The sequence below is a fragment of the Erinaceus europaeus genome, chromosome 6, assembly GCF_950295315.1.
Source record: "Erinaceus europaeus chromosome 6, mEriEur2.1, whole genome shotgun sequence".
NCBI lineage: Eukaryota > Metazoa > Chordata > Mammalia > Eulipotyphla > Erinaceidae > Erinaceus > Erinaceus europaeus.
The window spans coordinates 33,586,078-33,603,657 of record NC_080167.1 but is presented as its reverse complement, the minus strand read 5'-3'; positions in this window follow the sequence as shown (position 1 = coordinate 33,603,657).

The window sequence follows — 17,580 nt, the reverse complement described above, 5'->3', positions numbered from 1 at the left end:
CTGTTTTAGAACAAGGTCACCCTACTATGACAGTAAGGATTGGAAATATCCCTTTTAAATGTCTGATTGACATGGGAGCAGAAAAGAGGATTTTAAGGCAAGCAGATATTCCCTAAAATTGGGAACTCTGCCCAGGACCCCATTTACATGGAGTTGGAGGGTTGACCCAAGCCTTTCTAACACGAGATTCACTCATGTGGGAAGACCCTGAAGGGCCTACCGGACACTTCCACCCTTTGGTAGCTGGTATTAGCACCAACCTACTGGGCAGGGATCTTCTGGAATGTCTTGATGTTAGAATATCTACAGATGCCTCTGCAGAGCGCAACACCCGCTCCTGCGAGACTAGATCTAATCAGCACCCCCAATACTAACTGCCACTGTTCATAACCAAACTCTCTGCTTAGTCTGGCTTTCTAATGAGCCTATATGGGTGGAACAGTGGCCTTTGCCTAGGGATAAGCTAGAAATTTTAAAAGAGCTCGTCCAAGAGCAGTTGTCCTTGGGACACATTCGTCATTCTCAAAGCCCATGGGATACTCCTGTCTTTGTGATTAAAAGCGCTCAGGAAAATGGTGCCTCCTCCAAGATCTCTGTGTGGTAAATAAAACCATTCAGATCTGGGGCTCCCCCCAAAGGGTTTTGACTCTTGCTTCTGCAATTCCCATGGGAATTCCAATCATAGCTATCAATATACAAGATTGTTTTTTTCTCTATTCCCTTGCATCCGCAAGATTGTAAACATTTTGCCTTCTCTGTTCCTTCTATTAATAACGCTAGCCCTGCTGATAGATTTGAATGTGTGGTGCTCCCCCAGGGCATGGCCAATAGTCCTACAATTTGTCAAGAGGCTGTTAAGTCTGCCCTTTTTCCATATATTCATAAGGGCCTTATTGTTTTTCACTACATGGATGACGTCTTAATATGGGGAGAAATAGATACTGATCTCTGTGCCCTACGTGATTTTCTTATTCCTGCCTTAAAGAAAACTGGCCTTAATGTAGCTCCTGAGAAGATACAGCTAATTGCTCCAATATCTTTCTTAGGTTCAGAGATTTCTCTAATGCAAATTCTTCCCTTAAAACCTAGTGTTCCTTTTCCTTCTAACCTCACTCTTGCTTCTTTACAAAGTTTTCTTGGATATTTAAATTGGTTTAGGCAGTATCTTTATCTGCCTACTAGCTGCCTCCAACCACTGTTTGACCTGTTAAAAGGAAACAAACAGCCCTCCTCAAAACGTATGTTAACTCCCAAGGCCTCTTTGGCACTGGAAAGGGTTAACCAGGCCCTCCAGGACATGCACCTTGTTCGATTCTCCCCATCCTCTTCGGTAAACCTTCTAATCTTTAACTCCACCCTCACGGTACCCCCATTGTGGCAGAACCATGGGCTTCTCAAGTGGCTTCACACACCAGTAGGTAGAGCTCCAAGACTCCTCACTGAGATAGACGCATTAGCATTCGTGGTTTGCCAAGGAAGAACTAGGTCTGTGCAGGTCTTAGGGAAAGAACCAGATTTAATTATTCTTCACTTTTCTCTCACAGATACAGAGTGGCTCATACGCCATCATTCCCGTTTTTCCATAAGCTTCGTGGGGTTTCCAGGACAAATAGATAACCATTTTCCTTCTAATAAATTGATAGCTTCCTTACCTCTTTTGCCTCTACTAGCACCTAAACTTTTCTCTCGAGATCCCATCTCCTCTGCTCCTACAGTCTTCACAGATGGTGGAATAAAGGGAGCTGCTGCTCTTATATATTACCCAGAAAAACAATCTCCTAAACCTTTCTTTACTGAGCTTCCTGAGAATTCCCCTCAGTACAAAGAACTTTATGCTGTTTTCCTTGCATTAAAAGCTGTACCAGAATCCTTCAACCTTTTTTCTGACAGTGTGTATACTGTTAACTTATCCATGGCTTGACTGTTAACTTACTTCCATGGCTTGCTTGTTCTTATGTGAGAATTGATGACAACCCACTTTCCCCTCTCTTGATTCAAATCGTCTCTATGCTCTGTTCTCGAACCCAACCACTGTATATTCAACACCTTCATTCCCACAGCCCTCTTCCTGGTTCCCTGTCTGAAAGGAATGCTGCAGCTGACCGCCTTGCCTCCACAGGAACTCTCTTAGTCTCTGTCTCTGATCCTGCTGACTTTCATTCCCTAACCCATGTTAATCTTAAAGACTTCGAGCTCAATTTCCTGATGTTCCTTTACTACAGTTGAAACATATTCTTGATACATGTTCTTCCTGTGCAAGTCTCATAAAAACACCTGCTATTCAAACTCTTGGGGTTAACCCCCAAGGCTTAAAAGCCAATGCTCTTTGGCAAATCGATGTCGCCCACATACCAAACTTTGGCAAACAAAAATATGTGTCTGTCTTAATTGATACCTTTTCTAATTTTCGAAAATAATACTCACAAAGCTCCTAACATGGTCCTGTGGGGCTCTATTAGGATGCAGAAAGGTACAAACCCTGGTCCCATATAGTGTGCACTGGGACCTGCGAATCCCGGGTATATGATCCCGGGTAATGGAAGCCTAGTTTTGGGTCCCGAGAGACTTGATCCTGGGGAAACGTGGCTCAAAGCTGGGTCCCACCGGTCTCATTTCTGGCCTCGCAATACTACTCCCCAGGTCCCATGAGGATCCTAACAGGGTCTTGTGGGGCTCACGTTGGGTGCCGAGAGTCTTGAAGCCTGGACACACAAGGCTGGATCCCAGGTCCTGTGAGGCTCCATACGGGTCCCACGAGACTGTTCCTCAGGTCCCACAAGGATTGAACCAGGGTCCTGCCAGCCTCAAAACCTGGTCACATGAGGGTTGAAACCATGTCACCCAGGGCTCAATTTGGGTCCTGAGTTACTACTCCCAGGGTTCTGGGAGGCTCCTAACATAGTCCTGCGGGGCTCAATTTGGATGCCGAGAGGCTCAAACTCTGTTCCTATACAGCACGAACCTGGATCCCATGATGCTCGATCCCGGATCCTGTGAGTCTCAATTTGGGTCCAACAAGACTGCTCCCCAAGTCCTGCCAGGATCAAACCAAGGTTCCACCAGCCTCGAAGCAGGTCCTGAGAGGGTCAAACCCATGTCACCCAGAGCTCTATTTGGGTCCCGGGATACTACTCCACGGACAGGACAAAACTCCTAACATGGTCCCATGGGGCTTGATTTGGGTGCTGAGAGGTTTGAACCCTGGTCCTGTAAAGCACAAATCTAGGTCCAGCAAGGCTCAATCCCAGGTCTGCAAGGCTTGAACTCGGGTCCTGTGAAGCTCAATTCAGGTCCATGAGACTGCTCCCCAGGTCCTGCCAGGATTAAACCAGTGTCCCATCAGCCTCCAGGCCGGGCCACACAAGGATTGAAACTGTGTTCCCAGGGCTCCATTTGGGTCCTGCGATACTACTCCCGTGATGCTCCTAACATGGTCCTGATGGGCTGAATATAGGTGCCGAGAGACTCAAACCCTTGTCCCACGAAGGGCAAGACTGGGACCCACTAGGATTGATCCCAGGTCCCATGAGTCTCATTTTGGGTCCCACAATACTACTCCCTGGGTCCCACAAGGCTTCTAACAGGGTATTTTCAGGCTCACTTTGGGTGCTGAGAGGCTCGAATGCTGGTCCCGTGAAGCACAATCATGCGAACCTCAAGGCTCAATGCCAGGTCCCATGAATCTCCATATGGGTCACACTAGACTGCTCCCAGGGTTATGCATGGATCGAACCAGGGTTTTGCCAGCCTCAAAACCAGGTCCCGCGAGTCTCAATTTGGTTCCTATGAGACTGCTCCCTGGGTCCTCTCAGGATCAAATCAGGGTCCTGCCATCTTCGAAACCAGGTCCCACGAGGGTCAAACCCATGTCACCCAGGATTAAACTCGGGTCCCACGATTCTACTCCACAGAACCCGCAGAGCTCCTAACATGATCCCACATGGCTCCATTTGGGTGCTGAGAGACTTGAACCCTGTTCCCATGTAGCACATGCCTGGGAAATGCGAGGACCATTCCAAGGTCCCACGAGGCTTGAAAGCAGGTGCTGGGAGTCTAATTTTGGGTCCCAAGAGACTCAATCCTGGGGACATGAGGCTCAAATCTGGGTGCCGCGTGTCTCATTTCAGGTCTGATGATATTACTCTGTCGGTCAAAGTTCAGGGCGCCAGTATGCTGGGCTAGATTCACAGTGGGAGACAGACGAACAGAGACACATGGCTGAGCAGAGAAGCAGTATTTTATTCACGAGTGAATGGTTCAAAAAACTAATCTAATCTAATCACACATGATTCTGTCTTGTCTCTCTCTCCTCCGGCGGCAGCATCGGGAACCAAGGAAATATGTAGGATTGGGGGCAGGGAGAAGAGAAAAGCATGAAAAGACAAGGACTAAACCAAAATCTCCCAGAGGCAGGGGGAGTGAGACCAAACCAATGTAACAGAATGATCATGTAAATATCACAGCCTCAAGCAATGTAACAGAAGGGATCCCAGAAGCATAACTAGAACTGATCCCAGAAGCATACCAACATTATTCCCCTGGTCCTGCGAGGCTCCAAACAGGGTCTGGTGGGTCTCACTTTGGGTGCCAAGAGGCTTAAACCCTGGTCTTGTGAAGCATGAACCTGGGACCCACGAGGCTTGATCGCTGGACTCATGAGGTTCGAACCCAGGTCCTGCAAATCTGAATTCAGGTCGGACGAGACTGCTTCTTGGGTCCTGCTATGATCAAACCAGGGTCCTGCTAACCTCGAGACCGGGTCCCATGAGGCTCGAAACCATGTCCCCCAGGGCTCAAATTGGGTCCTACAAGGCTCAAACCTAGGTCCCTCAAGTGTCAATTCAGGTCCCACAGTACTACTACCCGGGTCCCAGGAGGCTCCTAACATGGTCCCATGGGGCTCAATTTGGGTGCTGAGAGCCTCAAACCCTTGTCCCATGAAGCGAGAACCTGGGTCCTGAGAGGCTCGATCCTGGGACTCGAGCAGTTTGAAGCCATGTCTCATGAGTCTCAATTCGGATCCCATGATACTGCTCCCTGGCTCTGCCAGGATCAAACCAGGGTCCCACCAGCTTTGAGACCTGGTCCCACGAGGCTTGAACCCTTGTACCCCAGGGCTAAATTACTGTCCCGCGATACTACTTCCTGGGTCCCGTGAGGTTCTGAATATGGTCTCGCAGGGCTCAATTTGGGTGTTGAAAGGCTCAAAATCTGGTCCTGTGAAGCAAAAACCTGGGTCCCACATGGCTCAATTCCGATTCCTGAGAGTCTCAATACAAGTCCAATGAGAGTGCTCCCCAGGTCCTGCCAGGATTGAACTCAAAACCAGGTCCCACGAGGGTCGAACCCATGTCATCTAGGGCTCAATTTTTATCCTGTTGTACTACTCCGGGTCCCACCAGAATCTTAACATGGTCGTGTGGGACTCAATTTGGTGCCGAGAGGCTCGAACCCTGATCCCGTAAAGCGTGAACCTGGATGTCACGATGCTCGATCCCAGGTCCTAGAGGTCTCAATTCAGGTCCCACTAGAATGCTCCCCAGGTCCTGCCAGGATCACCCCAGGGTCCTGCCAGTCTCAAAACCAGGTCCCACGAGGGTCGAACTCGTGTCACCCAGGGCTCTATTTGGATCTTGCAATACTACTCCATGGACGCTGCAAAGCTCCTAACATGGTCCCATGCGGATTGATTTGGGTGCTGAGAAGCTTGAACCTTGGTCCCGTTAAGCATAAACCTGGATTCAGCATGGCTCGATCCCAAGTCCCATGGGGCTTGACCCTGGGTCCAATGAAGCTCAATACGAGTCCAAGAGACTGCTGCCCAGGTTGTGCCAGGATCGAACCAGAGCCCCGCCAGCCTCGAGACCGGGTCCTGTGAGGATCAAACTTGTGTCCCCTTGGGCTCAATTTGGATCCTGCAATTCTACTCACCATGTTCTGTGAGGCTCCTAACATGGTCCGGTAAGGGGCAATACGGGTGCCGAGATGCTCGAAACCTGGTCCGCTGAAGCACGAAACTGGGAGCCATAAGGCTCGATATACAGGTTTCTCGAGTCTCATTTACGGTCCCACAAGACTGTTCCCCATGTCCTGCAAGGATGGAACTAGGGTCATGCCAGCTTCGAGACTGGGTCCTGCAAGGGTCGAACCCATGTCCACCAGGGCTCAATTTGGGTCCCACAAGGTGCCAACCTGGACCCCACAAGTCTCATTTCAGTTCCAAAAGACTGCTCCCCAGGTCCTGCCAGGATAGATCAAGGGTCCCACTAGCCTCGAGACCAGGTTCTGCGAGGAACTAACCTGTGTCCCCCAGGGCTCAATTTGGGTCTGGCCATACTACTCCCTGGGTCCCCCAAGACTCCTAACATGTCCTGCAAGGCTCAATATGGGGCCAAGAGGCTCAAACCCTGGTCCCATGAAGCACAAAACTAGGACCAGCAAGGTTCTATCCCATGTCCCACAAGTCTGAAATCGGTTCCATGAGACTGCTCCCCGGGTCATGCCAGGATCGAACCAGGGTCCGTCCAGCTCTACAATGGGTCCTGCAAGGTTCGAAATCGTCTGCCCCAGGGCTCAGTTTGGGTCCTATCAGGCTCAAACACAGGTCCTGCAAGTGTCAATTCAGGTATGACGATACTACTTCCCGAGTCCTGTGCGGTCCCTAACATGGTCCCATGGGGCTCAATTTGGTTGCCGTGAGGCTTGAACCCTGGCCCCCTGAAGCTCAAACCTGGGTCCCCTATGTCACCTAAAAGGCTCCAAGGGGCTCAATTGGGTACCAAGAGGCTCGAAGCTTGGTCCCTTGAAGCACAAACCTGGGTCCTGCAAATATCAATTTGAGTCCCACGAGACTGCTCCCTGGGTCCTGCCAGGATTGAATCAGTGTCCCGCTATCCTCAAGAGAGAGAAGAAAAGACAGAGAGACACCTGAAGCCCTGCTTCACCACTCATGAAGCTTTCCCACTGCAAGTGGGATCCAAGGGCTTGAACCTGGGTCCTAGAGCACTGTAAAGTGTGCGCTTAACCAGGTGCACCACCGTCCGGCCCCAGACATAGCATTTCTATGCCTTCACCTGCAACAACCTACTTTGAGTCAAGACTTTGGGTCAAGACTTTGGGTCCCATGAGGTTTGAAACCATCTCCCCCAGGGCTCAATTTGGGTCTTGCGAGGCTCAACCCTGGGTCCTGCAAGTGTCAATTCAGGTCCAGCGGTACTACTCCCAAAGTCCCACTTATCCCCTAACATGGTCCCATGGGGCTCAATTTGGTTGCCGAGAGGCTCAAACCCTGGTCCCATGAAGCTCGAACCTGGGTTCCGTGAGGCTCCTAAAAGGTGTTGGGCTCAATTTGGGTGCCAAGATGCTCAAATCATGGTCCCGTGAAGTGTGAGACTGAGACCTGAGAGGCTTAATCCTGGGACCTGTGAGGTTCGAACTGTGTCCTGCGAGTCTCAATTCGGGTCCAACAAGACTGCTCCCTGGGTCCTGCCAGGATCGAACTGGGGTCCGGCGAATGTCAATTCATTTCCTATGATACTACTCCGTGTCCAGCAAGGCTCCTAACATGGTCCCATGGGGGCTCAATTTGGGTGCTGAGAGGCTCAAAACCTGGTCCTGTGAGGCTCAATCCCGGGTCCCTGAAGTCTCAATTTGGGTCCCAGGAGACTGCTCCGGGGTCCTGCTAGGATTGAACCATGGTCCCGACAGTCTTGAGGCCAGGTCCCGCAAGGGTCGAACCTGTGTCCACCAGGGCTCAATTTGTGTCGCGCAAAGCCCGATACTGTGCTCTGTGAGTCGCGAATCCAGGTCCCCCAAGTCTCAATTCAGGACCTGCGATACTATTCTTCAGGTCCCGTGAGGCTCATAACATGGTCCCATGGGGCTCAATTTGGGTGCCAAGAGGCTCAAACCCTGTTCCCATGAAGCGCAAACGTGGGTATTGCGAGGCTCGTTCTCGGGTCCAGTGAATCTCAATTGGGTTCCCACGAGCCTGCTCCTCAGGTCCTACCAGGATCACACCATAGTCCCACCTGCCTCAAAAACAGGTCGCGCGAGGCTATAACCCAGGTCCCGTGAGTGTCAACTCATTTCCCTTGAAACTACTCTCCATGTCCCGCAAGGCTCCTAACATGGTCCCACAGGACTCAATTTGATTGCCGAGAAGCTCAAACCCTGGACCCATGAAGCACAAACCTGGGTCGTGCGAGGCTCCTAAAAGGTCCCGTGGGGCTCAATTTTGGTGCTGAGAGCCTCAAAATCTGATCCCTTGAAGCACAAACCTGGGTCCACGAGGCTTGATCCTAGATCCCTTGAGTCACAATTTGGGTCCCACAAGACTGCTCTGGGGTCCTGCGAAGATCAAACCATGGTCACGCCTGCTTTGAGACCGGGTCCCGCGAGGGTCAAACCCATCTCCCCCAGGCTCAGTTTGGGTCCTGTGAGGTACACACATGGGTCCATTCATTACCTGTGATACTACTCTCCGTGTCCTGTGCTGCCCCTAACATGGTCCCATGGGGCTCAATTTGGTTGCCGTGAGGCTCGAACCCTGGTCCCATGAAGCTCAAACCTGGGTCCCACAAGGCTCCTAAAAGGCCCCAAGGGGCTCAATTTGGGTGCCAAGAGGTTCAAAGCCTGGTCCCTTGAAGCGAAAACCTGGGTCCCACAAATATCAATTCGGGTCCCACGAGACTGCTCCCTGGGTCCTGCCAGAATCGAACTAGTGTCCCACCAGCTTCGAGACCGGGTCCAGCAAGGGTCTAACCCATGTCCACCAGGGCTCAAATTGGGTCCCATGAGGCACAAACCCAGATTCCTCAAGTCTCTATTCGGTTCCATGAGACTGCTCCCTGTGTCCTGCCAGGATCGATCGAGGGTCTCGCCAGACTCGAGACCAGGTTCCATGAGTAACGAACCTCTGTTCCCTGAGCTCAATTTGGGTCTGGAAATACTACTTCCTGGGTCCTGCGAGGCTCCTAACATGTCCCGCGGGGCTCAATAAGGGGCTGAGGGGCTTGAAACCTGGTCCCATGAAGCACAAACCTGGGACCAGTGAGGCTCAATCTCATGTCCAGCAAGTCTAAATTCAGGTCCCCAGAGACTGCTCCCCGGGTCCCACCAGGATCGAACCAGGATCCTGCCTGCTTCGAGACCAGGTCCTGCAAGGGTCAAACTTGTGTCCCCCAGGGCTCAATTTGTGTCCATGATACTACACCCTGGGTCCCTTGAGGCTCCTATCAAGGTCCCGCGGGTCTCAATTTGGGTGCCGAGAGTCTTGAACCCTGGTCTCATGAAGCCCAAACCTTGGTCTAGCAAGGCTGGATCCCAGATCCCATGAAGCTCAAACCAGAGTCCTACAAATCTCAGTTCGTCTCCATGAAACTGCTCCCTGTGTCCTGCCAGGATCAAACCAGGGTCCCACCAGCCTCGAGACCAGATCCTGCGAGGAATGAACCTGTGTTCCCCAGGGCTCAATTTGGATCCCGTGACATTACTCCACGGGTTCCTCAAAACTCCTAACATGATCCCACAGGGCTCAATATATAGGTGCCAAGAGGCTCAAACCCTGTTTCCATGAAGCACGAAATTGGGACCTGGGAGGCTTGATCCCATGTCCCGCAAGTCTCAATTAGGGTTCCATGAGACTGCTCCCCAGGTCCTGCCAGGATCAAAAAGGGTCATGCTGGCCTTGAGACCGGGTCCCACGACGGTCAAACCCATCTCCCCTGGGCACAATTTGGGTCCTGTGAGAGTCAAACACAGGTCCTGTGAGTGTCCATTCATTTCACGCGATATTACTCTCCCTGTCCTGCGCAGTGCCTAACATGGTCCCACAGGGTTCAATTTGGATGCTGTGAGGCTCAAATCCTGGTTCCATGAAGCGCAAACCTGGGTCCTGCAAGTATCAATTTGGGTCCCAAATTGATACTGCTCCCTGGGTCCTGCCAGAATTGAGTCAGTGTCCCACCATCCTCAAGACCGTGTCCCATGAGGTTTGATAATGTCTCCCCCAGGGCTCAATTTGGGTCTCGCGAGGCTCAAACCTGGGTCCCGCAAGTGTCAATTCAGGTCCTGCGATACTACTCCCGAAGTCCCACTCAACCCCTAACATGTTCCTGTGGAGCTCAATTAGTTTGCTGAGAGGCTCGAACCCTGGTCCTGTGAAGCTCAAACATGGGTTCCATAACGCTCCTAACATGGTCCTGCGGGGCTCAATATGGGTGCCGAGATTCTCGAACCCTGGTCCTGTGAAGCATAAAACTGGGAGCTTGGAGGCTCTATCCCATGTCCCATGAGTCTCTATTAGGGTCCTATGAAACTGCTCCCTGGGTCCTTCCAGGATTGAATCAGTGTCCCACCATCCTTGAGACCGGGTCATGTGTGGTTTGAAACCGTTTCCCCCAGGTCACAATTTGGGTCTCGCGAAGTTCAAATCTGGGTCCAGCAAGTGTCAATTCAGGTCCCGCAATACTATTTCCCCAAGTCCCACTCGGCCCCTAACATGGTCCCATGGGACGCAATTTGGATGCTGAGAGGCTCAAATCCTGTTCCTGTGAAGCTTGAACCTGGGTTCCGTGAGGCTCCTAAAAGGTCTTGTGGGGCTCAATTTGATTGCAGAGAGGCTCGAATCCTGGTCACATGAAGCACGAGACTGAGACCCCAAAGTCTCGATTCCGGGTCTTGTAAGGTTCGAACCGTGTCCTGCGAGTCTCAGTTCGGGTCCCACAAGACTGCTCCCTGGGGTCCCGCCAGCCTTCAGACCTCGTCCTGTTGTGAGTTTCGAACATGGGTCCCGCGAGTGTCAATTCATTTCCTATGATACTACTCCCAGTGTCCAGCGCAGCTCCTAACATGGTCCCACAGGGCTCAATTTGGGTGCTAGGAGGCTTGAAACCTGGTCCTCTGAAACACAAACATGGGTCCCGCAAGGCTCAATCCTGGGTCCCTCAAGTCTCAATATGGGTCCCAGGAGACTGCTCTGGGGTCCTGCCAGGATCAAACCATGGTCCTGCCAGCCTCGATACCAGGTCCTGCAAGGGTTGAACCCGTGTACACCAGGGCTCAGTTTGGGTCAAAGGAAGCCTGATACCATGTTCCATGAGTCATGAACCTGAACTCAGGTCCCGTGAGTCTCAATTCAGGATCCATGATACTGTTCCCCAGGCCCCATGAGGCTCCTAACATGGTCCTGTGGTGCTCAATTTGGGTGCCAAGAGGCTCGAACCGTGTTCCCATGAAACACAAACCTGGGTACCAGGAGGCTCATTCTCGGGTCCCATGAGTCTCAATTCGGGTCCCATGAGACTGCTCCGGTGTCCTGCCAGGATTGAACCATGATTCTGCCACTCTTGAGACCAGGTTCCATGAGGGTCAAACCCGTGTCAACCAGGGTTCATTTTGGGTTCCATGAGGCCCGAACCTGTGTTCCATGAGGCTTGAACACAGGTCCCATGAGTCTCAATTCAGGACCTGCGATACTACTCCCCAAGTCCCACGAGGCTCCTAACATGGTCCTGTGGGGCTCAATTTGGGTGCCAAGAGGCTCGAACCCTGTTCCCATGAAACGCAATCCTGGGTACTGCGAGGATCATTCTCGGGTCCTGCGAGTCTCAATTTGGTTCCCATGAGAGTCTCAATTTGGTTCCCATGAGACAGCTCCCAAGATGCTACCAGGATTGAAACAGAGTCCCGCCTGCCTTGAAACTAGGTCCTGTGAGACTCGAACTGGGTTCCCGAGAGTGTCAATTCATTTTCCATGATACTACTCTTTGTGTGCCACAAGGCTCCTTACATGGTCCCACGGGACTCAATTTGGTTGCCGAGATTCTTGAACCCTGGTCCTGTGAAGCATAAACCTGGGTCGCTCAAGGGTCCTAAAAGGCCCTGTGGGGCTCAGTTTGGGAGCCGAGTGCCTCAAAACCTGGCCCCTATTAGCACAAACCTGGGTCCTGCGAGGCTCGATCCCAGGTCCCACAAGTCACAAAACGGTTCCATGAGACTGCCCCACGTGTCCTGCCAGGATTGAAACAGGGTCCTGTGAGCCTCGAGAACTTGTCCTGCCAGGAATCAACCTGTGTCCCCCAGGGCTCAATTTGGGTCTCGCGATACTTCTCCCCGGGTCTGCGAGGCTCCTAACATGGTCCCGCAGGGCTCAATATGGGTGCCAAAATTCTCAAACCCTGGTCCTGTGAAGCATAAAACTGGGAGCTTGGAGGCTCAATTCCATGACCCATGAGTCTCAATTAGGGTCCCACGAGACTGTTCCCTGGGTCCTGCCAGGATTCAATCAGTTTCCTGCCATCCTCGAGACCGGGTCCTGAGAGTTTTGAAAACTTCTCCCCCAGGGCTCAATTTGGGTGGAGAGGCTCGAATCCTGGTCCCGTGAAGCACAAGACTGAGACCCGAGAGGCTCGATCCCGGGTCCTGTGAGGTTCAAACCGTGTCCTGCGAGTCTCAATTCGGGTACCACAAGACTGCTCCCCAGATCCTTTCAGGATCAAACCAGGGTCCTGCCAGCCTTCAGACCTGGTCCCGTGAGGATCGAACCCAGGTTGCACGAGAGTCAATTCATTTCCTATGATACTACTCCCAGTGTCCAGTGAGGCTCCTAACATGGTCCCACAGGGCTCAATTTGGGTGCTAGGAGGCTCAAAACCTGGTCCTGTGAAGCACAAACCTGGATTGTATAAGGCTCCTAAAAGGTCCCATGGGGCTCAATTTGGTTGCTGAGAGCCTCAAAAACTGATCCCTTGAAACGCAAATGTGGGTCCCGCGAGGCTTGATCACAGGTCCCTCGAGTCACAATTCGGGTCCCACGAGACTGCTCTGGAGTCCTGCGAAGATCAAACCATGGTCCTGCATGCTTTGAGACCAGGTCCCACAAGGGTCCAACCCTTGTCCACCTGGGCACAATCTTGGTCCCACAAGGCACGAACCTGTGTCTCACAAGTCTCAATTCGTGACCCGCGATACTACTCCCCAGGTCCCACTAGGCTCTTAACATGGTCCCCAAGGGCTAAATTTTGTTGCTGAGAGGCTCGAGTCCTGTTCCCCTGAAGCAATAACCTGTTTACTATGAGGGTCATTCTTGGGTCTTGCGAGTCTTAATTCGGTGCCCAGGAAATTGCTCCCCGGCTCCTGCCAGGATCAAACCAGGGTCCCATCAGCCTTGAAACCAGGTCCCACAAGGGTCAAACCTGTGTCACCCACGGCTAAATTTGGGTCCCGCGATACTATTCCACAGAAACCCTGAAGCTACTAACATGGTTGCGTGGAACTATTTGGGTGCCGAGAGCCTCGAAACCTGGTCCCATGTAGCACACACCTTGGACCCACGATGCTTGATCCTAGATCCTGCAAGTTTCTAACCTGGTTCTCATGAGGCTTGAACCCACATCCTGTGAGTCTAAATTCAGGTCAATCGAGACTTGACCCTGGACCCCCAAGGCCCGATTTCAGGTAATGCAAGGCTCAACAGGGATCCAGAGATACTCGAACTGGGACACACAGGGATCGAACACAGGTACCACAAGACTCGAAACTGGGTCCTGTGAGACTCGAAAACACGTCCACTGAATCTGAATTTGGGTACCAAGTCTCAACAATGGGCCCATGAGGCTCGATCTCGGCTCCCAAGAGGCTCATAGCAGCCTCCCACAGAACTCAAACTCAGGTCCCATGAGACTTGAACACGTGTCCTCCAGGGCTCAATTTGGGTCCCATGATACTACAATCTAGGTACTACGAGGCTCCTACCAAGGTCCTGTGGGGCTCGATTTGGGTGCCGAGAGGCTTAAAACTTGGGAACTACACTGACAGACACCCTGCACCTGAGGGCAACCCTACTGACACCCAGCACCAGGTCGCCCATGACAGACACCAAGAACGGGGTGTGACCCTGACAGACACCCCACACCTAGGTGCAACTCTGAGCAACAACCTGTGCCCCGGAGTCCCTGACAGGCACTGAACACATTTGATCAAACCACACAGACAACTCGCACCTCAACATAACCCTGAAAGACACCCCAAATGTGTGTGCACATGACAGACACCCTGCATTTGGGGACTACCCTGACAGACACCCAGCACCTGGGAGTGACCCAGACAAAGACATCATTCCTAGGCTCTACCTGACAGACATCCCGCATAGGGTGTGCCCATGACTTACAGTGCGTACCTTGGGGATACCGTGACAGACAACCTGCACCTGGGTGCAGGGACCCTGACAGACAGCCCACACCTGGGTGCTACACTGACAGTCAGCCCGCACACCTGGGATCAACCCCCACAGACAGCCTGCACCTGAGTGTGACCCTGACAACACCCCATACATGGGCCCCCATGTAGTCATCCTGAACCTGGAGACTACCCTGATAGATACCCTGCACCAGGGGACAACCGTGACAGACACCCAGCACCTAGACAGAACCCTGACAGACACCCCATGACTGGGTGTCACTGAAAGACACCCTGTTCCAGGGGACTCTGAGACAGACACCCAAAACAGGCGGGTGGTGAAAATGAGAGACCCTGCATACCTGGCAGCCCCTGACAGACACCCCACACCGGGGGCAACCATGACAGACACCCTGCACTTGGAAACGACCCTGACAGATACCCCGCACCTAGATGAGACCCTGACAGACAACCCGCACCTGGGTACCCCTTACAGTCACCCTGCACTTGCACGCCCCTGACAGACACCCTGCCCATAGTGGTGACCCAGAAAGACACCCCATCCCTGATAGCACTGACAATCAGTGCCAGGGGGTGACCCTGACAACACCCCAAACAGGACGCAACACTGACAGACACTGCACTCCTGGGGGTGACCTGGACATACACCCCACGCCTGAGCCCCTGACAGACACAGAAGTACATGGAGGATACCCGAAAACACACCCGTAACCAGGGGGGAAACGGGGATGAGTCAGGGAGATGTTCCCAGGTTTACCAGTCTATTTCACCAGAAACCATTTGCTTGTGACCCGCATTAAGTGCAGTCAGTCATTTCCCTCATAGTCTAGAAAACAGTCACTACAGAGCTTGGAGAATCTCAAAGTATGGACAGTGAAAAACTGTGCCACTCATTACCACTTGGAAACTCATTGAGAACCTGCTGTCCGTTCTTCCTGGTGAAGAAGAAGCTAAGATTCATTCCCTGTTCTATGAACCCTGCATTCATTTTTGTAGACTGCAAATTGAATGCTAGGAATGAATAGTGCTGCAAAAGTGTGATCAAGCCTGCTACAGGTTAGTGTTCTTGATGTGTCTTTGAGCTCTCTGAGAGGAACTCAATCAGTGAGATGTTCCATGCTGTAACAGACTCTTCCAACAGACACTGCTTGTTTTTCTTACCAGCAAAGGTGAAAGAAACAGTCATTTCTCCTATCTTCTCAAAAGCAGTCACTATGGACCTTGGAGAATCTTCAAAATGCAGTCAGAGCCAAGGTGCACCACACGTTACAACTTCACAACTCATTGGGGAGAATGTTCTGTTCTTTCTTGCTGCAAAAGAGGAAGTCAAGATTCAAACCCTGTTCAGTGAGCCCTGCGTTCACTTCTGCAGAGGTGTGATTTTGAAAGCTGCAAGTGAAGAGTCCTGCAAAGGGTGAGAAAGCGTGTCACAGGACAATGCTCTTAGTATCTCCTTGAGTTCTCTGAGGTAACTGACTAATCAGGGTGATGTACTAGTCTATTTCACCAGAAACGATTTTCTTGTGACCCTCATTGGGTGCAGTCAGTCATTTCTCCCATAGTCTAGAGAACAGTCACTACAGAGCTTGCAGAATCTCAAAGTGCAGATAGTGACAACATGTGCCACTCATCCGTTTCCACTTTGAAACTCATTGACAACCTGCTGTTCTTTCTTCCTCGTAAAAAAGAAGCCAAGATTCATTCCCTGTTCTATGAGCTCTGTATTCATTGCTGTAGACTGAGAAGTGAATGCTGGGAGTGAATGGTGCTGCAAAAGCCTGTGAGATAGCCTGATGCAGGGCAGTGCTGTAGGTGTCTATTTGAGCTCTCTGAGGGAAATAATCACTTAGGTGTGCCCTGTTGTAACAGCCTCTTCCAACAAACACTGTTTTTTGTTTTGTTTTTTTCTTACCCGCATGAGGTAAAATCAGTCAATGCTTCTGGGAGCCCAACCAGTCACCCCACATCTTGGGGCTACCTTGGTACACACATTGTGCCTGGAAGTGACCCTCACAGACACCCCGCACCCGGTGGCAATCCTGACAGACACCTCACACCTGCGCACACACTGATAGACTCCCTGATCCTGTGTGCTCCTGACACACTCCGCACTTGAGACCCCCTGATACACATCCTGCACATTTACACTACTCTGAGAGACACAACGAAAATGTGGGCTACCCTGAGAGACACCACGCAACTGAGGATGACCCTACAGACACGCAGCAGCTAATCACCCCTGACAGACTCCCCGAATGGGGGCAACATACCTCATCATTGCGGAACCCTGATAGACAACCCAGGCCTGGGCACACCTGATAGACAACCTATGCCTCGGGGATATGCTGACAGGCAACCCGCGCCTGGGGGATTCACAGACAAACACCAGGCATGTGGGGGCTACCCTGACACCTAGCACTTCAGCGCACCTAACAGACAACCCTCGCCTGGGTCTACCCTGACAGACACCCTGTACCGGAAAGCAACCCTGATAGATAGATACCATGCACATAAGTTTGATCCTGACTGACACCCCACACTAGAGTGCCCCAAACAGACACCAAGGAACTGGGGTAAACCTGACAGGGCCCCCAGACCTGAGGGCAACCCTACAGACACCAGCCCTGGGTGCCACTAACAGACACCAAGACTGGAGGTGGGGTGACCCTGAGAGTCATCTTGCACCTGGGTGCAATCCTGAGAGACAACGCATGCCTGGGTGCCCCTGACAGGCAACATGGCATCGGGGATACCCTGACAGACACCCAGCACCTAGGTTCCCCTGACAGACACTGCAAACCTGGGGGCTACCTTGACAGACATCCCGCACCTGAGGGCTACCCCACACACACCCTGCACCTGTGTGCCCCTGACAGACACCCTGTACCTGGAGGGGACACTGAGAGACACCCCAAACCTAGGCAAAACACCAACAGACACCCAGTTCCTGGGTGTCCCTGAAAGATAACCTATGCAAGCGGGTGTCCATGACAGAAACCTGAAACCTGTGGGCGACCCTAAAAGACACTCCACAGCTGGGAGCGCATGACAGACACCTCGCATCTGGGAGCTAACCTGACAGACATCATGCATGTGGAAGCCACCCTGATAGGTACCACACTCCCGGATGTGACCCTGACAGACACCATACTCCTGCCCCTGACAAACACTGTGTAACTGCTGGACACCTTGACAGACACCCAAACCTGGACTCTACCCTGACAGACACCCCACACCTGGGTGCGACCCTAAAGACACCCCATCACCTGGGTACCACTGAAAGACACACCATATCTCGGGGCTACAATGACAGACAGCCTTCACTTTAGGGCGATCCTACTGACACCCAGCACCTGGTCACCCCTGACAGACACCGAGAAC